Raw genomic sequence first — 17,041 nt, forward strand, 5'->3', positions numbered from 1 at the left:
AGCGTTTTCTTAGGCACTAACAAAATCAAAAGACTAAAAACTGGATGGGTACTAATATAAAAAAAGTATAGGTTGAAAAGCCATAATCTGTTGTGTATATTTTGTTTTGCCATGATAGTTCTTTGCTTTTATTATTTCTAAAAAAAACAAATTACCATCAAAATTGCACAAAAATACATAAAAAATGGAAAACACAAAATATTAGAATAAAAACATCCTTTTTTTTTACATGAAGACAATACACTTTCATAATTTAAGGGGGCAATTTGTCTTGTTCCTATGTCAATGTCATGTCCAAAGCTCCATTAAAAAAAGAAGTCCAGAATTAATTAGTTTTATTTAGCTCTGTCTTTAGCTTTCAACAGGATTTCTATTTAAAATCTGACAGTGGCTTTAGGCCTTTTTTTTTTTTGCTAGCTTGCTAACTTCTCCGCTGATGAGTATGACGAGAGACACACACAGCTGCAATGCACGAGTTAATCAGCTCAAGGAAGTCCCCGTCATGTTTGCTTTAATCAACGGAAGATGTATCTAAATTTAGATTTTTTCTTCTTTCAGAATTTTATTTCTATTTTTCATGGCTATTGTTTTGAATCGATAGCCCATCGTATGCCTCCCCCTCCCCTTCCACCTATTATTCCAGCAAAGAACGGGGCCGTTTGAGACTCGGAGCCCGGTGACGTCAGCGGACTGATCCAGCAGCTGTGGAGGCGAAGGAGGAGGAGAAGGAGAAGGAGGAGGAGAAGCAAAGACACCACCGCTTCTGTAGCTCGCGGGAGGACTTTACAGTTCGGACCGCTTTGTGTTCGAGTTTTTAAGTAAGTAAGTGCAGGTGGAAAAGACTCTTCGTGTTGCGTGCTGCTGATATTTATTTTCACGCTCCTCAGTCTGTGGAGTTTTAAACAGGGGAAAGATTGCTTTTGTTTGTTTGTTAACCTGCTGAAGCTTTGGGCGAAAGTGTGGAGGAATTGGAGCGAAGAAGTGGAGTTGTTTTGTGTTCTTTTAGAAGTTGTATTTAGGTCAGAAGTTGAGGCATGACTCTTAGTTTGTGCCTTTGAATTTGATGCAGTCTAAGGGAAACTTTGTTGCGCAAGTGTCTGCGCGCAAGGTGGATTCGAAAAGATGTCGAGTTTTTTCGGGCTGTTCCCTTTTTTGCTGAGTATCTCCGTTGAGTCAGCCTTTCACATGATTTCGGAGGGTATTTGTGAATAACCTTTCTACATAGCGGCGTAGTATTTTTGTAAAGAAAAAAAAACTTGTTAGTTTGAGGCCATCTATCTATAAAAACCTAGGTGTCAACACGTCTCTTGCTCTTGTGAATCTGTCGCCTGTGGATCATGAAGGCTGTTGTCAGTAGAAACACGCAAATCTGCTGGTTAGAATCGAGGGTTTGTAGACTATGCCATTTTCCTCCAAAAATATCCCATTTCCCGCCGTGGAAAATGTGATTCCATGCGTCAGCCTTGCTCTCAAATCACTCATTTAAGGAAGAAGTTTGAAGAAGTGCTTCTGCTTTCCCTCAGACCAAAAAAGATGTGGAATGGGGGATTTGGAGTGGGCTGGTTTGGCGACCACTAGTTGTAACAGTCCTTTGTAATGAGCGGTGCACGCTATCAAACACCATGAATTCCTAATCAGGCTGGTGTAAAAAAGCTGCAGAACAGCAGTGTATATAGCAGAAAGCTGCTAGGGGCGGTACTATCCTTGCAACACTAGGGGGGCCCAAACCCTTTTCCATCACTGTTGACAAATATTTATGTGGTATTTTGAGGTTAATACCTTGTGTATGTGTGTGTGCATGTATGGTGAAATGACATTAAGCGAATACACAAACATTGTATTATATAAATAAATAACATAAGAAGACAATTTGTATTTGATAGCTATTTTTCTTAGGCCGATGTTGTTCACACGTATTTACATGCGGCCAAACAGAAGAACTGATGGGAATTCATGTTTGCTGCATGTAATTTTTTGTGGTAAAGACGAGAAAAAAGTCTGGTCTTTACCACAAAAATTCTTCTTAACAAAGTCAAAGAAATCTCATTTAAACTTATACACGGATTTTACCCTGCAAAACATTACTTAACTAAATTCAAAGCTGACATAAACACCAGCTGTAATTTCTGCCAGAAACAACCTGAAACGTGCTCTCATTTATTCTGGTCTTGTGAATTCATATACAAATTTTGGAAAAACATCCACAAATTTATCACAGACTATTATTGCTGATTTACAACTCTATTTATTATAAAAACGTCATATTTGGTTTTATAGTTTTGAACTCAAAGATCGTGATGCTTTCTTTTTTTATAAACGTGGCACCGAGATGCACATTGCTGCATTGTCTGCAAATATTTTAAAATTGCTAAATTTTGTTGTGGGTCGCATACATTTTAAGGGGTAATTGTAGCAACAATGTTTACCAAGTGGCACAGTGAATATTTTAAGTGCGGCTATATTAAGCCATGTATTTTTTTCAGCATTCAAAATAAGTGTGAACTAGAATATTTTAGAAATTACGTGCCAATGGTCGCCTAGTAGTTTGTATGCAAATTCTTTTTTTGTATCGGCTTGTATAGTGTAACAGTCTGTTCATTTCCTTTTTGATGTCATACTTGGTCACAACTGACAGTTGAGCGAAAATTCTCAAAGACGGCGACAATGATGATAAATGGTAACCTTAAATGTGCTAAAACAATCTTATTTAACAAATATTCAACAAAGTAGAAGCCATAAAGCGTCCCTGACATAATTTGTAAAGACAAAGCAATTGCTCGCCTATTGTAAAATAATAGAAATATGAATTATTGTAAGGTTCTTGTTCTGGCTTTTCTGATTTTTTTTTCACAGGTTCCTTTCATTTGCATCAAAAGCAAGTAAAGTAGTTTTTAATGTTGCTTTTAGCCCATAGATGGCTTCAGTGCAAAAACTGACGGCGTCTTCTCTCACAGCCACACTAGTTCTACATTTAAAAGTGAGGATTAGCAACAAACAAAAAAGCAGACGACAAAGAATGGGAACATCTGGTGACCAGCCAAAGTCATAACAACCCCACAAGAACCACAAATGTCTTATTATCAATCAGATGAGTTCAAAAAGACAGCTATGTCATTACAATGTGCTGATGGAATTTTTAAAATGTTAATTACATTTTTAAAATGTGTTGCTTCATATTAATTTTTGAAGCTTTGTTGGAAAACATCTAGAAGCTCTACCTGAAGAGCAGCAGACACTTTGCTCCTCAGCTTTTTGCTGAAAGGGATATAATATTTGTTGAAAAAAAACAAAAACCTTTTCATTCAAACTCTAAGATTATTGTAGAAATATAATAAACAAAAATATGAAATGCAATTAATGAAATACAAATAACAAACTGTCAGTCTGGTTTATGTGGGAACAGTTTGGATCAAGCTGGAATAAAAAGCTAAATCCAGAGGCTTTTTCTTTCATTCTTGATTAATGATGTTTATAGAAACATCAATCAAACAGAAATGTTTAAATTTTCGGCAGCACCAAAACACATAGGCCAATATGGATTCTGCCAAAATAAATATGACTAATTGAGTAAATTAAAAATGAACACATGGATTGAATAATATTTCACTTAAATCAGTTGAGCTTCTACTTTATTTTTTTTGGTTGGTTTTGAACTTTTTCTTTTTTAAAAGCTTGCAGTTACATTTGCTAAGCACTAGCAGACTAGACTCTACAGCAACTAAAGGAAAATAATAAAAAGTAATGTTTTGGACATCAGCAAACATGTATTTACTGAAGTTGATTTTGTACAACAATTAGTAAAGCTGATAAAGTAGAATACATTTTTCTGATGCTTACAAATGTAGATATGTGTGTGTGACTCATCTAAGAGGTGGGAATTGATGCTGGACGTGTCAGTTTGTTTCTCCATCCAAACATGATGGGGAAACTTAGCTGGAATGTTTGTGTCTTTCTGGCATGGCGTGTCACAATCAGACACGCTGCATATGTCTGATGTTTGTGTGTGTGCTGGCTGCATAGCTAGTCTTTCAATCGACTGAGGTGCTCTGTTTCTTGGGTTTTTAATGGCTTGATGGAAAGTCAGACGAATGGAATCTGAAAGCTGAACTCTGCATTGCTAACCTTGGTATGTTGATCTTGTTGTTTCTTCTGAGCATCACTGCATTGTGGGATCTCTGATACAGTATTTTTCTACCACATACCGTGAACCAGGATTGTAAATGAGGGCTTTGATAATCTATTCATTGAATCTACAATAAGTTATTTTATTATTTTGACTGTTGTCAAAAAAAGTTTTGATGTTTAACACTAAATAAAAGCGAGTTTGTCTTTCTTGATGAAGGCATGGGATTAAGACAATTTTTTATTGTGGTCCAAATGATCTTAAGTAAATGGACAGTAAAACAGAACCACAAATTTATTTTGCAGATTATGTTTAAATTATACATTTTTTTTAATCAACAAAGCATTTAATTCAAATTCTTGTAGATTTTATTATGTTTATCCTCACTCTTCATAAAAATAGGAAGTAGAGCCTCTAAAAATGGAATAATGAGGCTTTTTGTGTGGAGACAACCTCCTTGTTTACAGAACCTCCATAATTATCTTTGAAGGAACTTCAGAAGGGCTTGTAATAAGAGGCAGAGTGCTGCAGGTACCAGTTCATTTAACTCTGTCACATACCAGCTTTCGGTTACCTGCGACAGCACCACAGCCAGGAAATCAGTTGCTGAGCACAGTTTGTGACCTGCTGAGCAGAGCCAGACATCCTTCCATGCCTTGTTATCGGGCTGGCTAACAGATGATTGTTGTTCTTAACACATCGCCTGATGCAGCGTTTCTGCCAGTTTTTGAAACATAGCTTTGAAAGGGACTGTTTGGCCTCAGTATGTCCACAGAATAGTCTGTGGACTTTGCTATTTGCTATTAGACAGCCGATCCCTTTGTTAAAACATTGAAATACTCATGGTTTTCATTCAAAATCAGACCCTTATTTTTAATTGTCTTGAGTAATAATAATAAATACAACAATCTAGAGACATGTCAAACTAAGATACGTTAGCAGCACTGATGTCTTTAAGCTCAGTCACTCTGACTGCACACTGAAACATTTGAAAACATCACACTGAATATGACCACAGGAAGAGGAACTCTGTTCCTCTTCCTGTGGTCATATTCACACAAAGGAGGACCAGGAAAATGTTCTCTAAGGAGATTTGAAAGAATACCATAGACAAGCAGGCTAGGTGACCATCTGCAAGCAGCTTGATGCCCCTGTGATTACAGCTGGAAATGTTATTTTGAAGTTTAAAGTTAAAGGACTGTAGACAACCTTTCTGGAGAGGGCAACTGATGACTTCAAGTTTCTTCCTAATGTGGGCTGTTTTCACAGTAAAACATAGTTTTTGCATCATATCTTAAAATTTAAAATGACACAATTTTGCTTTGACGCTTTAAGACTGAAGATGTCACCAGCGACAGCAGAATAACACAAGCTCCTTGACCTGTTGTAATTCCTTGACCGTTTATGCGGTCGACATGAATCAGATAAGGATTGACACGCTAGCTTACATGAATCAGTATCGCCACGCTAGCTTCCAGCGCCTCACACCTCCTACCTGCAATTACTGTTGCAAAAAATGGCGAGCAATATTGAAGCTATCCAGCCGTACAGTTTTGAACCAGAAGTCAGCTCAGACTAGGAAAACATCAGAATGGAGTGGAACATGGAGCTTGTGGCGCGCCCATTTTATTTGCAAAGGGACAACTACAATCTTTTTCAAACTGCATTTTTTTCAACTGCTCCTGATTTACAATTTCAATAAATTAATACTCAGAAATGCAATTTTAATCTTCATATTCGTAATAAATGTCCTCCACCATCTGAAAAAACTACAAAGACATGTTAGAAACACCCAAAACACCATTTTCATAGTAGTGGGTCTTTAAATGGTTATAGAAGTTGGGCTGTTTTTTGTTTGTGTTGTGTCATGCAGTTTTCACTGCAGTATTCCTCACTGACTCATATGATCTCCCTTATCTGAGAAATCATCTGCACTGTGGTGCATTAGGAAGATGGTTGAGGAAATCCGCAGTTCTGACAGCATCCACACTCAGCTGGCCCTCAGAACATCCTGCAGACGTGTCGGCGATCACTTCAGGATCACACACTGACTGATAGTGTTGTTACTTTTGGCCCATGCACCCATACTTCACTGTCACCAGAACAGGTTTTCCCTCCACTTGAGGGTGGGTGCTGTCACCTTCCTGGTAAAGGGGACTCCAGTACATTTGGACAGGGCAATAACTTTTTCATGTACTTTATCTGTGGAATCCAAGCTGAGCTGAAACCTTTTTTAAGAAATGTTTTTGTTTCTTATCTGTGATTTGCCAAAGACATTTTTAAGTCCAACAAGTCACTAGACAAAGTAAAGATTTTTTCTTTTTTTTATCTTGTCGGCTGTTGAATAAATGAAACCTCTTAGCAGTTATTGTACGTCTTAATTAATCTTGGGCTTTGGCAAATGAGACTCCTGGTAGACCATTCAGTTTGTGCATTACTCCGTTTCCCATCTCAAGTCTTTGTTATTTTACCTCTTTTTTTGGGTGGGTGGATTGTTTAATTCAACAAAGGGTTCTTTTCGAGCTCTAATGGAAGTTCTTTGTTGTCTTGATGATGGATCATTATGGTCCTATTAAGCCCTACTAGGAGGCAAACATTTGCATTGCTTGATGTGTGATTTTTGATAATGTGCCAACCGGCACAGATTTAAAAGAGCTGCAAACTTAATGAAAAAAGTACTGCAGTGCCTGTAAGCACTTCATCCGCTGTTTGGGTGTGAGTACTTTGTCACTGTATGTTTGTGTGTCTTCCTGTGCAGTACTGTGCTTTTTCGTGAGTCTTTGTTTGTGTTTTCCCACACCTAAAAGGGCATTATTGATACTTTATGTACTTTCTTATTATCAGAATTTTAATAAATAGACATTTGAAGTTCACAGACGATACTCTTCTTGGTCCTTTTAATTTGATCAATTTTAAAAATGTGTATTTTCTCACATAATAGGGTTACAGTATATTGACATATCAGTAATGTGCTCTGGAAAATTATTTTAATAGTTTTTTAGATGATGTAGAGCACACTTGGCTCCCCTTTACTCCTTCATGATGTCTACCAGAGAAGCAAATCTTTAAGTTTCTGTTTCAAAAATGCAGTCAGTCTTTATTAACAACTTTTTGTTATCAAGCTCTGCGACAGTCATACAGTCATCTCACAATGTCTGTCAGTCTTGTCCAGTGATTGATAAATGCAGTTTAGTTGTATCATACGATGGAGTTTTAGTGCCAGTTTACAAACACATTTTTTTTAATTACGACTTTTAAGTCGTAAATTTACAAGAAAAAAATCTGTAAATTTATGAGAAAAAATCTCGTAAATTTACGAGAAAAAAGTCATAGATGAACGAGGAAAAAACACCAAAGTTGTTTGTTTATCGGAGCATTCCTTGAAGATGAAAGATGTTGAGTATTTTGTTAAGCTTTATTTCCGAATAGGTTTCAAAAACAAAGAAATTCTGAACCTTTTGGCGACTCAAAATCAGATTATTGTCAGTGTAGCCGGCTTTCCGGGATTCGGTAAAGCGGAGTTTCATATGTATATTAAGTATGGAGTCCTATACTGTTCATAATTAAATAAATAAATATTTAATTCAATAAATCAATATGACTTCATGCAAATACACAATCAACCAATAAATCTCTCATAAATATATAAAAAGATCATGAAATGGTGAAAAAGCTGCACACAGATTTTACATTAGCCATTATATTATTCAATATATTTCATTTTGCTTTAAAAACTTGTTCATTATTTTTATTTTAAAATGCTGTTTTAAAATAATGAACAGGTTTTTAAAGCAAAATGTAGGGAGAAGCTGTTGGGGTAGGCGAAGAATTCTGATTCAGCCCGTGTTTTTGTGAAAGGTGGGTATATTTTGATCTAATTAGGTTTTTTTTTGTATCTGCGACTACTCTGCATTTTTTTTTACTTTTTTGGAATAGTTATGGCATAAAAAACTGTGCTAACACAACTGAGTATTCAGAGGTAAAAAGAGACTAACTCTGAGGTAGCAAACATATCTGGAAGGTCTCATTAGCTGCTGTCACTTTGACAGAAAGGCAGAACATTTTTTTTCTGGACAACATAAGGCTCCAGTGTGGTAATACACAATTGTACAGTTGACAGTGTATTCTTGGAAAGCATATTCAGGACTGCAGAAATGCCAACAATCTGATTGTTTTCCACCTCCTGATGTTTGTTTCAGCTTGAAACAGAAAAAGAATCAAATACTGCTTTCCTCTAAATTGGCTTTTTGTCACTGTGAAAGGTGAAAGGAGGATACAAGTAATAATAGTTTACATTCTATCAGAAAAGCTTAACCCTGCTGAGTGTGACTATTGAACCATTTAATGTAACTTCCTGACAGGATGTTGAAATAATTTTTGGTCCGTATCATGTAATTAAATCGGCTATTTAATGAATATTTGGAATTCCAATACATGTAGAAGTTTAGTATTTCCCTTTGACCCATAGTCTCAAATCACTCAAAGCTCTGCTTTGATCATTTTGTCATTTATTTCATCTGTTTTTTTTAATATTTTGCTAGAGTTAGATTCCTTTCTTTTAGTTTCACATTAGGTTTCTGTTGATGATTGTTGCTCAGTGGTTTTGTTTTAGCAATTTTCCTACCTGCATAAGTGAAATTGGTGTTAGAAAAGACCACTGGTCAAAATGTATTATTTTTACTAAATAAAAAGACAGATTTATTGTAGTTGGGTAAATATTAGAGATGTGAAGGATACAGATATGCATGAAAAAACTAAATCTAGTACTGAGAGTTCAGGGCTCCAGACTGCGAGCAATTGGTCGCATTTTGCGACCAAAATTTGAGAGTGTGCGACTGAATTTTACATCCAGTCGCACATGCGCGACCAGTAAATTTGCCTCCCCCACCCTTCGTATTTTTTATACATTAAACGTGGAAGGGGCACGTCAATGATCAATGAAATAATCAATGAGACGCAAGTCCACACGGACGCAGGCAGACACACACACTCGCGCACATACTCATGAAACGCGAGCATGTACACTCTCGCGTGATACCTGTCTGTGAGGCGGCCACTGCGTGTGAGAAGAATAGGGAAAGCCACTGTGAGTGGCTAAAATGCGTGGAGGGGGAGGGGCCTAGAGTGCGCGTAAACATCTGTGGGAAGGAAACTGAAACAAATATCACAACCTGATATGCGCGTCTGAGCTATGAGCAAGTGAACTATTGATTCGTTCTTCCGACCTGCGGCTAGTGTACCAGTGCCAGAGTGTACAGCAGGGGTCTCAAACTCGCGGCCCGCGGGCTATTTGCGGCCCCCAAGATGATATTTTGCGGTCCCCGCCTTAATATGAAGGTTTAATGTTACTGCAGCCCGCCAGTTTGTATGAATGACACTTTTTCATTGTCGTGAGCTGACAAAGCAACCAATCACAGTGGGGTATATGACTCTTGGGGGCGTGGCAATGACCGGGCTTGAAAGCAGGACACCTGACAGCCCCCTCCCCGGACCACATTAAGGAGTTCCTTACTTTCCTTTAGAACGTATTTATTCGCTCGTAATTTTCTAAATACATGCAGTCCGTGCTGAACTTTTCTCTGGGCCGCACAGAACCGGAGGAAGGTTTAGGTTTTGGTTACGGTTACGGCGGCGCATCAAACGGTTATGCACGGCCGTTACGGCAGCACACCGCTCCCGCGGGAGTCGGGTCAGCTGAGGAGAATAAATGTCCCACGCGTACATGCGTGACAGCTAACGGGGCTTGAACTTTAAACACGCTCGAGCAAAAACAACATTAGTTTTAGACACACTGAAAATACGTGGGGAAAATGCAACAATAGACGTGTTTGAGATGAACCAGCACCTCGCCTGGATCATTGGGGAGACCAGGCGGGGGGGCTGTGAGATGAAAGCGAATCTGCAGCAAGACTGAAAGAGAACAGGAAATTTGAGTTGTCCTTAACATTCAATTTAGTTTTAATATTCTTCTCCCCCTTAGTATGATCTGTGTTATTATATATTTTATGATTATTTTAAGGTTTTGTGATGTATGTAGCCTTTTTTAATAAATTGGTATTTTAAATTATTTTAATTAATCACTCCACTACAAAAACCATCAGGACACGTGTCCCATAATGCATTGTTTTGTAGTCTGTAGGGCAGCTTTCAGTCAGTTCAGTTTCCAGCTGTGTCCGGGTAGGTTTGCCCCTTGCTCCCACCCCTTTCTCGCGATATTTTTGTGATCTCAAACACGCTTATTGTGCATCTTGGCTGCACCTATTTGGTGTCACAAAGATAAATTTCCATCCGTTTTCTTTACTATTTGTACTGTCATGACAGCGATGGTGCTGTCAGTTTACCTGTTGTTGCATCTTCAAAAGTGCAGAATAAAATGTGACACTGAATTTGAAACAGCACATTGTAATTTCTGCGTCTATTATTAAAGTATTTATTAGTAATACAGTGGAAATTAGTAGATTTGGTTATAATGTTGATTTACGGTGTGCGCCCCTAAATTTTCTGGTTGTGCCCCTAAAATTTTCAGTTAGGAGCCACTGTGCTCCTAGTGAAAAAAGTTAGTCTGGAGCCCTGGAGTTAACAGCACTATCAGTTGAAAACCACAGACACAAACACAAATATGTTGGTAAAATGTATAAAATGGATCAGTAAGCAAACAGTTTCTGGCAATCTTTGTCAGTTTTTTCTTCCTGTTTTGCTCTCGAATGTTTTTTCCTTGTATGTACATGTGATACAAACAAAAAGACGTCAAATCACAAGCTTACTTCTACAAAGTTGGGTCAGTTACAATTGGCCCAAGGTGAACCACAGTGAGGAATGTATGTTTTATGCGCTTAACATATGATAATACTTTTTTTACAGCATTGCAAACAATCTTCTTCCACTTTCGGCTTCTCCCATCTGAATAAATGAATATGACACACTTTTACTAACTACAATGAACAAAATACCCAAAGTTTAAAATACCCCAAATGCTAGGTTTGAATATATAAAGATGTTTTGTCAAAGACGTTGAGTTTCTCTGTTTAAAGGCATGTTCAAAGAGTTTAAAATGCCTACTGAATAATATATAATAGTATCCATTTAGGTAAAAGTTTTGGACTGAATTGTATTACAACAAAATTAGTTGAATATTTTATCAATTGGTGGACCTTGTATAGAGATGCATATCAAATCATGCGAGAGGGAAAGAGACACAACCCATGTAAATTTCAATATTTCTGCATATTCAAACAATTTGCACTGCATTGATTACCTGTCAGCTTACACCTATAGGTTTGATTAGTTTTGATAGATTTCAAGCGTTTTAGTCAAAGCACTAAAGAATGCAACTTTATCAATAGCATGACAGATTTTATGAAATGCACGGATAAACAGAAAAGAAAACAAACAAAAAAGACACTTAAATCATATTTGCTTAATTAAATATAGTGACCATTAACTAAAGTCAACTAGAGCTTGATTTATTTCTTGAAAAGGAATGTGAAGAAGCAAGTTTATAAAATCCCACCCATACTGAGTTAATTCATTTTATAGTTTTACATAGTTTTTGTAATCCGGTTCTGATCAGATAAGATTAATTTCAAGTTACAAAATCCATTGCCCAGTAATGATTTATCTTCAGAAAACCTTCATTCATAATTTCAGGAAACAGTAACCGTTATTTAATCATTGAATATCAGTAGAACACATTAGGCCTGCACAGGAAATCGCAAATTTATCGTTATCGCAATATCAAGCTGTGTAATATGCATGTCGCAAAAGACGACAAAAATCACAACAAACGGTTATCCACCGAATTAAATAAATCCCTTTGTGCATTTGACCAATTGGATAAAGCCCTTTTAGGTTAAGAGGCTTGCCTCCCATGTTGACTAGTTTCATTTGGAGTATAATTAAAGTTATGTTAAAAGATTGGTGAGAAATTGGTCTGAATGATGTTAGCACTCCCAAACATGCTGGTGTTTGAGGAAAAAAAAAGCCTTGAGAAAGCATAACTCAAATTTAAATAGAAATCAGGCAACGATTCAAGCTGCAGCTCAGGTTTTTTTTTCACCAAACATAGTAGCAATAAATAGCAGCAATAAAGCCGATTAACAAGATAAATTGTGGCTAAAGCTCATAATAACCTTCATTGCACCTTTAGTCTGTTACAGCTTTGTAGTTGAAACATTTCCTTACACTTGAGGAAACACCTTTGCATGTTTTTTTTATTATACAGGAAGTGAACAGTTGCCTTTCTATCATGGGGCTTCTTCAGATTGACTTTCTGTTTGTGTTTAACCTGATCTAACACCTGCAACTATTCAGATGGAGAAATAAAAGGTAACAGTAACCAGTGTCATGGCACGAAGATAAGTTCACTTTGACTCTATTTGCATTGGATGATGGGGGGGGGGGGGGGGGGGGTCTTCTTTTCATGTGACTTATCTGATTTCCATCTGTAAACCCCTACATGCACTGTTAACTTTATTTACAGAGACTACAGCCTTTTTGTGATTGAAATCACATTGGTATCCCTGGTAACTGAATACATGACATTTATCTCAGCAATGTGGCAGACTTTTTCTGAAAGATTCAAATAAAAGATAATATTTCCAGCTTATAGTTATAATCAAGCAATATTACTAGATGTAGCATACTGCTTCACTGCAAAACCCCCTTTTCTATTGCCACTTGAAAGCAGGACATCTTAGTTCTCAGAACTACATCAGGAAAACATTTAAATGCTGATATAAAGGTAATTCTATCAATAAAGGCATTTTATTTCCTATTTCTATATACTAAAAGATGAGTGTACATCTATAGTTGTAGCTGTTTGTTGAGATCAGGACGCAATGTCTGTTACATCCTCAGGAAAAGGTGAGCTTCATTGAAAGTTAAAAATGTGCAGTTGCCAAAGAAAAAATGACCGAAGGGGATGAAAAGAAGCCTTTTGTCATCATTACATTCATTCTTTCCAGTACTTCTTAGTTTTTCTCTGATCTGGGACAGAGTGCAGCCACTGATGAGGGTTAATGTGCTCTTCAACTTCCCTTTGACTGTGGTTTGGACCTAAAGTAGCTTCTTTTGTCTGGTCTGTGAAATGCTGGTCTGAATGCGGTGGATGCTGTTCTCAGTCCAAACACCTCAGAGGGTAGAAATCCAGTCATAGCGTTCATGTGAATGTTTTAACTGCAGTAGATGAGTGTTTTTTACTGCCGCTATGATTTTCTCATTGATGATGATGAAGACTCTTTGTAGCTTCATCATGGAGTTAGCTTAACCATTTTGATCTATGATGGTGCCTGAAAGGACATTTCCTGATGAAGAATCTCTGAAACATGAAATGAAATCACAAACAGTGGCTCTCTTAATCAGCACTTCATCAAACTCCTTATAATTACAGTCATAGGTGCTTATGTGGGTCACAACGTTGAGCTTGTATACATTTCTGTTAGGCTAGAAAAATGAGACTTCACTCAATATTAAACGAATACAGTACAATCAAGTCCAAATTTCTTTTCCATCAGCGACGTGTGACCGAAGCCCCATGGCAGCTCAGTTGAAGCATCACTTATCCGTGCTGTTGTGCGGAATAAACCCTCCTCTCAAACACGAAAGCTTCATTTCCCTTTTTCACAAGAGCGCCTTGAACTTTGTCGCTAAGATAAAATTAACTGCCAAGTAAGTAATTGAAACCAAATTAAAATGGAAAGCAGCACAGTCTTGGAGATGTCCAGGGCGAAGTAAAGGTGGAGTAGCATTTTATTGTCTAAAAACTTCTAACACGCATACAAAATGAGACAGCTCAGAAGGCCACACAGGAGTATGAAGACCCAAAGCTTTGAGAACCTCATCAAAAGTTTCAAAGTTTTGATGTGATTTGGCTTCTAAGTTCCAATGACTCTTTAATAAAATATTAGAGTAAAGGATCTCACCAAGCTACGTTTCCAAGCTGGAGTTTACTGCTGACCACTGAAGCACGTGTAGCAAGGGATTGTGGTCAAGCATACTGAACAGCCTTTGTGCGGTCATTTCAGCATGTAGTGATCAGAGTCACGAGAACCCTGACTGATCATGTATTTACTGTTTGAAGTCATCGTCCCCTGCAGTCTTTCACTTCAAGCCTTGATCACCTGTTTTTATTCTTTCATGAATTTATTATGGATTAACTTTTTTCTAAAAGGAAAAAAAAAAAGTTTGCAGGTAGGAAATTTTTTCCCCTGTTCATTTTGAAGTCAGTCAGGTCACATTCTAGTTTTTAATTGCTAAAGGTGGCAATGCTACACCGTGGCGCAGTGGTTAGAGCTTTTGCTTTCAGCAAAAAAGCCCTGGCTCAAGTCCTGGCTGGGGGACCTGAAGCAAAACTATCAATGGGGGAGCTTGCTGTGTGGAGTTTGCATGTTCTCTCTGCTGAGTTAGGTTCCGGTGGTCCCAAAGGGACAATGTTAAAATGATCATTGTCCTTTGAATGATAAATGGTTGAAATGCTTGATTCTGCAGATGCTTTGAGACATTTTTGTTTAAAAAAAAAAAGTAAATGGCTACATTTCAAGTAAAACTAAGGTTTTCTTTTTACACTGCAAATCCAATGCTCAATTTATCATATTTTTTGCACTATAGGGCGCACCAAAATGTAAGGCGTACCATCAATGGTATAGTTTCGAACTTATATATAAGCCGTATCAAACTTTAAGGTGCATTAAGCAAGACAAGAGTCAGATAGGAGTCAGTTAATCAGACTTTATTAACTGCGTTTATATTAACTATAGATCTTGTTTGTAACATGCTACATATTAGCCATGTTAGAAGAGTTAGTATTCACAGTACCAGTAACTCCCAACCTTGTTTCCAACAGTTAAAAAATAGATCAATAGCACTAAAACAAACGTTACTGTGACTACGGTAACTCCCAGCCTTGTTTGTAACGTGTGGAAAAAAAAAAAAAAACATTCTGACATAACTATGCATTAGCCGCGTTGGCGTGTATTCACAATAACACTCAAACCTTGTTTGTAACTGGGGGGGGGGACGGACGGACTGAGTGCTCAACCAAAATGTATCCATATATATAGTGTTCTCTGGATTATAAGGCACACTGTTTTTTTTAACAAAATAATTCAGGCTTTTAAGTGCGCCTTATAGTGCAGAAAATACAGTAAATTATAAAGTCAAGTAATAGGAATTCACAGATTTAAATTTATTTATTTTTATTTTTCAATTCAGTGGCACCTATCTACTGTATAATCCAGGACATCATCAGTCACTGTCTTGCTGATTTGTAGACGTTCGTTCGTTCGTTTGTTTGTTCGTTCACAGTCCATTTCGTGCTGCTTTAGGCCATGTCAATAGATCTCCGTGCCATGTCCCTTGTACAGAATGTGTTCAGTTTGCCAAATCTATATCTTTTATTGTGAGCAGCTTTCATTTTATTCTATAAAACATGGTATATTTTTCTTTTAAGGTTTGAACTTTGTGAGAGCTTAAACAGGAGACAAAAGTGTGAAAACGTGCATACGTGTCTGAGAAAAATGTGTTGTTTGGAGTTTTCTTCAGCCCTAAAGCATCTGGAATTACTCAAATAAAAATAAAAAGGGCTATTTCACAGATTTTGTCTATTGTCGTTTTTAGAGCGTAACTGATACATGTATAAATATGTTGATATTTTTAAGCCCACGTTATTCAAAGTTTACAGTATAGTTGGTTAGGCCAGGAGTCAGGACTATTTCACAGTTAAAATAAATGTCCAATGACTCAATACAAGCATTACAAAAATCAGGTTCATCTTTCTGTCTCTGGGTTTCCTTTTTAAATAACTCTATGCAGCTCATCAAATCAAACTTTATATGTATAGTAGTTTTCATCTCGTGCTACTCAAAGCTCTTTACATAAAAACATAATCAAATTTTTAAACCAAAGACAAGACATGAAAGAAATATTTTGTCTAAAACCCATACAATGTCCACAACCCACAAGTTTTCCAGATTCCTTGTATGTCTTGCAAGATAATAAAGTAAAAATTAAATGTGTAAAACAAGAATGAATGGCAAATCCATTTACATTTTATTTTCATCAAGTTCAGCCAACTGTTGTCTTTCCACATCAAAATAGAACATTCTACCACAGTGTATGGACATGACTTTTCGAAATTCAAAGTGTTTCCTTACTTTAGACTGTAATGATGGATGGATCATTTTTTGTTGTCATCAAATGTGTATTGTCCGCTGTGATGGTACTTGGTTGTTTTTTACTTTGTAGTAAAATAGAATAAATAAACAGAATTTTTATGTCAACAGCTCTAAGAAAAACCAGAGACAAAGCCTGAGTTACTGCTCCAGTTTCGCTAAGGTTCCATAATGCATGTATGAATGATCCAGCACTCCACGAAAATCCTCAACATCCATTGATAATTTAAGATGGCTTTCTGATTTCGGTGAGAACAGACCACTCATCTATGGCTGTATTATGTCTTGATGAGCGCTGTTAATGTTTCAGGTCTGGGTGAGCCTTTTGCAGCTGACATTTACTTTTATCAGCTTGAGGCTGCGTTAATATTTCAGAAAGGAATTTGCTGGACTTGTCTGCTTTTATATTTTAGTTAAACACTTAGAGTGAGGGTGTGTGTGTGTGTGTGTGTGTGGGGGGGGGGGGGGGATATCTTATCACCACAGACCCAAATGCTCATTTTTGTGCTGTCCATGCTTCCATGTTTTGCCAATGCTGCTGTCTGGAGTGAATGCTTCACAACTACATTTTATGGTCTGTTTTTTTTTTTTTTATCTGGAAGCTTCCTCCATAAAGATCATTCACATTAAAGTTGATTAGATTTGTTCAGGCTCATTAAAGCTCTGTATCTCGGAGCAAACACACTTCTGATTTTTAGTGTTGAAATATTGCCATTGCTGTGCCGTAAAGTCGACTGCAACATAAATCATA

General features: G+C 37.1%; 1 protein-coding gene across 7 annotated transcripts in view; it reads left to right on the plus strand.

Annotated features, from left to right (window-relative positions):
* The first annotated feature begins 449 nt into the window (after positions 1-449).
* The window catches only part of gulp1a (GULP PTB domain containing engulfment adaptor 1a), a 121,603-nt gene continuing 105,011 nt past the window's right edge, over positions 450-17,041 (plus strand). For 3 of the 7 annotated variants that reach the window (XM_020712829.3, XM_020712832.3, XM_011489573.4), the window contains exon 1: positions 455-818. The gene's annotated coding sequence lies outside the window, so the exon portion shown is untranslated. Of the gene's footprint in view, positions 819-17,041 lie in introns of all 7 variants that reach the window. The other 4 variants (XM_078939368.1, XM_078939370.1, XM_020712833.3 and 1 more) reach the window with 4 other exon arrangements.

The sequence above is a fragment of the Oryzias latipes genome, chromosome 21, assembly GCF_053564925.1.
Source record: "Oryzias latipes strain Hd-rR chromosome 21, Olatipes_Hd-rR_3.1".
Taxonomy (NCBI): domain Eukaryota; kingdom Metazoa; phylum Chordata; class Actinopteri; order Beloniformes; family Adrianichthyidae; genus Oryzias; species Oryzias latipes.